This window comes from Humulus lupulus, chromosome 1, assembly GCF_963169125.1.
Source record: "Humulus lupulus chromosome 1, drHumLupu1.1, whole genome shotgun sequence".
Taxonomy (NCBI): domain Eukaryota; kingdom Viridiplantae; phylum Streptophyta; class Magnoliopsida; order Rosales; family Cannabaceae; genus Humulus; species Humulus lupulus.
The window spans coordinates 282,111,003-282,117,249 of record NC_084793.1 but is presented as its reverse complement, the minus strand read 5'-3'; the positions used below and the strand labels follow the sequence as shown (position 1 = coordinate 282,117,249).

At 33.7% G+C, this 6,247-nt stretch overlaps 1 non-coding gene across 1 annotated transcript; it reads left to right on the top strand.

Moving 5' to 3' along the window:
- Positions 1-988: 988 nt before the first annotated feature.
- LOC133813559 (small nucleolar RNA R71) lies at positions 989-1,095 on the top strand. The gene has a single exon (XR_009884568.1). It is a non-coding gene; the product is annotated as a small nucleolar RNA R71 (small nucleolar RNA).
- Positions 1,096-6,247: the final 5,152 nt, after the last annotated feature.

The window sequence follows — 6,247 nt, the reverse complement described above, 5'->3', positions numbered from 1 at the left end:
TAGGCATGCCAGTTATGATTTGGTAACATGTTATTACTGTTCATGAGCATATTGAGTTTTCTTACTGAGCTTCGGCTCACGGGTGCTATGTGGTGCAGGTAAAGGCAAAAGAAGGTTGGACCATCCTTGAGTTGGAGAGCTTAGGTGACGATGTGTACATATGCGACTGCTCGACCGCCACGGCCGAGGGTTTAAAGAGGAACTAGGGTTAAATCCTATTTTGCCGCTTAGGTCGGCTGGTTGTAAATATTTTGTTGTAATTAACCTTTAAATTATATATTTTGGGATCCCAATGTATACAGTAAACGTTTTAGTGAAACGTTATATCTTAACCAAATTTTTTAACCCTAAACCTCTAATCATACTTAGTTATACGATTATGGCCAAATGACTCGATTAGCGAGTTTAGCACTGTTTAAAATGCACACCGTAATGGTCCCTGGAGTTTAGGGTGTTACAGTATTGGTGCCCTTGATTCATTTGAGGTTGGTTTTGTCTCCAAGAAAAGTTTGAATGGTTTCTCCAATTTGGATTATAAGTGGATGAAAATGGGCTATCATTTGGTTTCCCATAAGCATGAAGAGCATTGGCCTCCTCAGAAAAGACTTCTTGGTAGGAAGGACATGATTGGACATTATGAAAAGGACTAGAACATATAGAACAAACATCTTTTCTTGGTTGTATTGGAGAATTTATAGTTTGGCTTATGGCTAAAGCTTCAACTTTTCTCGCTAATTTGTCTAAGGATGTTCTTAAGTCTGATTCATCTTCTACTTCATACCTTCCTCCTCTTTTTGGTAAATTAGTTGTCCTAGACCTAGGATCAAAATAATTCCATTGTTGTGAATTGACAGACAAATCTTCAAGGGCGTCCCAAGCCTCTTGTCCTTGAAATTTTTAAAAAATTTCAGTATGCATAGATTGAATCATTTGACGATTAAAGGGAGTCAAACCATCATGAAAATATTTTACAAGTCTCCATTTTTCAAAACCATGATGAGGACATTTTAATAATAAATCTTAAAATTTTTCCCAACATTCATAAAACTCTTCATTATCTTTTTGAAAAAACTCAGAGATTTCTCTTCTTAGACTATTAGTTTTAGACATAGGAAAAAATTTAAGCAAGAATTTATTATAAAGTTGATCTCATGTAGTTATAGACCCTGTGGGAAGGGAATTTAACCAAGCTTTTGATTTGTCTTTTAATGAAAAAGGAAACAATCTTAGTTTGACCGACTCATCAGAAAAGTTTTGAAATTTAAATGTTGAGCAAATTTCTAAGAAATCTTTGACATACATGTAAGGATCCTCTCTATCTAACCCATAAAAAGATGGCAACAATTGAATGATTGATGGTTTAAGCTCAAAATGGATAGCAAAAGTGGTAGGAAGAACAATACATGAATGAGCATTAGATGAAATAGGTGCAAAATACTCAAACAATGTTTTTTCAGGCACAACATTTTTATCAACGGGATTTCTATTAGTATTAGCAATTGGTTCCATGATGCTCAAATTTTTACTAATACTTTCAATTTCAAACAAAGATAAACGTCTTTTTACTAATCGATTTTCAGAGTTACGTTCCCAATGATGCATACAATTTTCACAAACAAGGCAATAAAGATAATCTCAAACAAGCAATTTTCTGTTGTGGAAGATCAGTTAAAACCGCAACCACAGAGCATATTTAGAATTTTTAGAGATTTCACAACAATATAATTTTTATGGTTTACTTGTCCCCATGCCTATTTGATTCCACTTACTCGCACACTACTAACAACTCTCTGAGGTTAATTAGTAGAGGCGGATTGAGAATTTTGTTCAAATTTCCTTTAAGCAAAAATTGTTGATGGTGAAATGACAAGATTTAGGTTTTTTTTTTTTTTTTCCAGTATTGTTTCACAATAATATGATAAAAGACAAAGAAAAATAAGGTAAAATTAAATAAGACTATAAAAAATTAGGCAAGAGTATGGAGGCATAGCATGCCATCAACCATAACAAAAATAAGGTAAAAATTAGGAGGCACAAGTGCCATAAACTAAAACATAAGATAAAATACTAGAAAGCAAAATTGTCATCAACTAGCTAGGAGGCAAAATTGCCATCAACTAGTAAGTTTTTAAAAAAATAAATAAATAAAAATAAAAACAAGATAAATAAAGAAAATTACAACAAAGGTTAGGAGGCACAAGTGCCGTCAACTAACAAAGATATACAAGGAACAAAGTTATAACAAAATTAGGAGGCACAAGTATGATCAACTATGAAAATTAAAAAGATAGATTGAAGGAGGCACAAGTGTCGTCAACTAAAAAAATAATAAATATAAATATATAAGTAAGTTTTTTTATGGGTGGTAGAACTGTCCCAAATTTTCTTTTTATCTTTTTTTTTTAGTTTTTATATAAATACACACATATATTTTATATTTTTGTATATATTTTTTTTAAGTGCAAAAATTAAAATAACTAGTGGAATAGTTTACTAACCTTGAGAAAAAATTAGTTTCTTTTCTTACAACTCCCTGGCAACGGTGCCAAAAACTTGATGGACCCAAAATGGGTATGTTTTAAATTTTTATAACTCGCAAGCGCACGAATCGTATATGAAGTATAGTGTTCGTGTAAGCACGATATCGAACCCAAAGGAGTTGTCTAAAATAAAAAAGAAAACTATTTTAAACCAAAATTAATAAATTCTAACCTAGCTCCAAAGATTGATGAGATTTAATGTCATGAACATAAAATAAAGGATTTAAAGTAAAGCTATTTAAGAGAATAAAAATAAACCAATTATGATTTGAAAATAAGTTGTAAAAGAAATATTATTAAGATACTAGAATCCACAAAATGTAAGTTTAATAATACTTATTAGTATATTGATTCTCAAGTTTTAGTGATAGTTAAAATAAGTCAAACTATCATTTTCCAAATAGATTTTTAATTTTAAGCACAAACTATTTCTAAAAAGATAGGATTTTTCTTCACTTTTCAAAAAAGTATAATTTCAAAGTATTTAATGTGAATCAACCTAATGAAACAACAAAAAATCAAATAACATTATTTATAAGGCAAAACATAGTATTTTTGTTCTAAGCATTGGATGTGTACAATTTAATGACACATCTTACACAAATAATATTATGTTTTGCAAAATGAAGAACAAAGTTCAATATTATCTAACAATCCAAAATATGAGATATTAAAGATAAAAGACATATATGAAGAAGAAAAATCCATAAACTTTGTTGCATTACAAGGGAAATCAACATACAACATAAATATTACCTAGTTACAAGTTGTTTCATCATGATCTTAATAATCTTATGAAAAAGATTAGAAGCACATAAGTAGAATAGAAATTAAAAAATAAATAAAATACATACTTGAAAATGCTCTTGAAAAACACCAAAATGGAAGAGAGAATGGTAGAGAGAAAATGGTATAAAAGAAGATGGTTCAAAAATTAAGCACCCAAAAAATGATCTTGAAATTTCATATTTATAACCAAAATGAGAGCATTAAAATAATCAACTTGATTTAATTAAATTGATTAAATTAATTAAAAAAAAGTAAATATGACATGTAGAGGTAAATTATAGGGTGCAATGATAATTTTTGTGGTGAAATATGTGGAAAAATTGGGTAAAAAGTTGGCATTTTTGGATAAAGGGACAAGGAGACAAATGATGGGCTCAAGAGAAATTGGCAGCTGACTTGGTGGGCTGGTTGGGAGGCTTCAGGCGGCTGGGAGGGAGCTGGGCCGAAGGGTGCAGACATGGGCCTGGCGTCTGGACAGAGAGGGAGACGGGCTGGGTCATGGAGGCTTTTCTTTAATCTTTTCAATATTGCTATTTTTTTTCTTTCTCTTCTCTTCTTAGTTTTCAAGCATAAAAAAATGCAAAATACATCCTACAAAATAAATAAACATTAAATTATAATCAAATATTTTCAATTATAAAATAAATCATATTAAGTTCATGAAAATATTAATTAAAATTTAATTTACTTTGGAAATTAAGTTCAATAAATTCACATTTTTTAACTTTCAATTTAACAACACTAATTTCAAATAATTAAACTACAACATATTATAATAAAATATCTAGAAAAACATATAAAAATCTAAAAAATTACAATAAGACTAATAAATTCAAAATTATTTAAAAATTTAATAAGTTCCTTAAAAACTCAAAGACTAAGCAATAATTAGTATAAAAAATATGGTAAAATAACTCTATTTTGTAGAGTTATCAATCTTATATACTAAAAAGAATGAATAAAATCGAGACCATTAATTGGGAAATGGTTATCTGTAACGCCCTGGATAGCCAAGACCGCTACACTGTGTACTTGTAAAGGTGCAACACTTGCTAATCAAGTCATTAATTGAAAACGTGTCACTAAACATGTATGAGCTAGGGTTAAAAAGGTTTTGGTCTCAAGAGTTTCATTTTATATAATGAAACTGTTTATACACGGGATCCCAAAAGAAATAGAGTTAAAAGTAGGTTTACAGACTTCCAAAAGTACATAAACAATTGTTAGCCATACTAAGGCAAATTAGACAATCTTTGGGTCTCGCGTCCCTGCTTAAACCTCAACCGAAGCGGCTGAGCAGCTGGCTATGTACATTCCTCTCACAGAGCTCTCCAATCAAGGTTGATCAAACTTGCCCTTGCCTTTACCTGCACCACGTAGCACCCGTGAGCCAAGGCCCAGCAAGAAAACATGTGCAACACAAACAGTGATAACAGATAGTAAATTCATTAAGCATGAACCCTCATCAGGTAAACCACATAATATCATTCAGCATATAATCAGAACTATGGATGCAATCAAACACTTATAACATTCATATCATATAATAATCAGGGCCGACAACTTAGGCCGCATCCTCTGTTTACCCCACTAACTCCGGCCCGCTTAAACCGAGCTCAGTGCATATTAAGCTGTCCTTGGCTACCAGTGGCCAAGTCGCGCCCTGTGCGCTAGTGTAACCCTTAGCACCCATAGGTCGTTGGTTCACTAAATAGCTTGCATGGCATAATACCATCTTTTCAAGCATACACGATAGGGAACCCTTAATCCCATCACATACATTCAACCAGGTGCAATTTTCTTACCTTTGATCTTTGCAGTTATCGTTTACGAGCAACACTTCTCAAGCACGATCTGCCCCCGAGCCTAAGCTTTTATCACCTAGTCACAACCAAAGTATAGGGTTCCATTAATATTCAAATTAGGGTTTCCAGTTATAAAAATAACTTCCGAGAATCCGAATCCCACCAAGCACGGTGGTGAAATCGATCCCGAGCATACTAGACCACATTCTCATGCCTAAAATCCCCAAAGGTTCAAGTGCACAACTAAGGGCTACAGCCCTTGAAGCTTAGTCGTGGCCCTAGCCTCAAAACAGAACCAAGGACCACCCTGGGCAAAGACATGCACCGCGGCCCTTGCAATGGGCGCCGTGGCGCTCACCCCTGGCCGAGCCTCCTTGGCTCTTCTTCAACCTAGGGCCGCAGCGCTCTAGAACAGAGCCGCGGCCCTTCCCTTCGAGCCCAAAAAACCCACCATTTCCAGCATCTAAACCTCATCCAAAACAACCCCAAAGCTTCCCATTTCAACCCCCAACAACTCCAACACTTTCAGAGCAAGTTAAGCCACACAATTCAACAGAAAATTCAACCTATAACTCATAGGAATCCCACTCTTAATCCCTGAAACTTAAAGAACATAAATACTCAAACTAACCAGTCAAAAACCCAAACTCAAACCACTAATTCATAAATTAAAGCTTACCTTGTTAATGGAGTCCTTCCTTTAATCAAAACCCAGCTGATTCCCCAATATTTTCCAGCAAAAATTCCACCCTAAACATTAATTAAACAATAACCTCAATACCCAGCTGAAAACTCAAGGCTGAACTTCAGAAAACACATGGTTTAATCCTTACCTTAGCTTTGATTTGTTTCCCTTGAGTAAGTCTTGAACTAAGCCTCAGAAATCCAATTCAATTTCCCAGAAATTCCCAGCTCAAAAGTCCCAGAATTTCTCTGCTTCTCCTTTGAGTTTCCACTTAGTTTTTTCTTGTGTTTCCCTTGAGAGAGAGGAAAGAAGAACTAAGAGAAAATATGTTTAGTTCGATTTATTCTTTCTATGGGTTTCCTCAAACTTGTCTTGTCCGTTAAGTTAATCCCAAGGCTCAAGGTGCCGAAAACGTCCCCGAGGGCAAA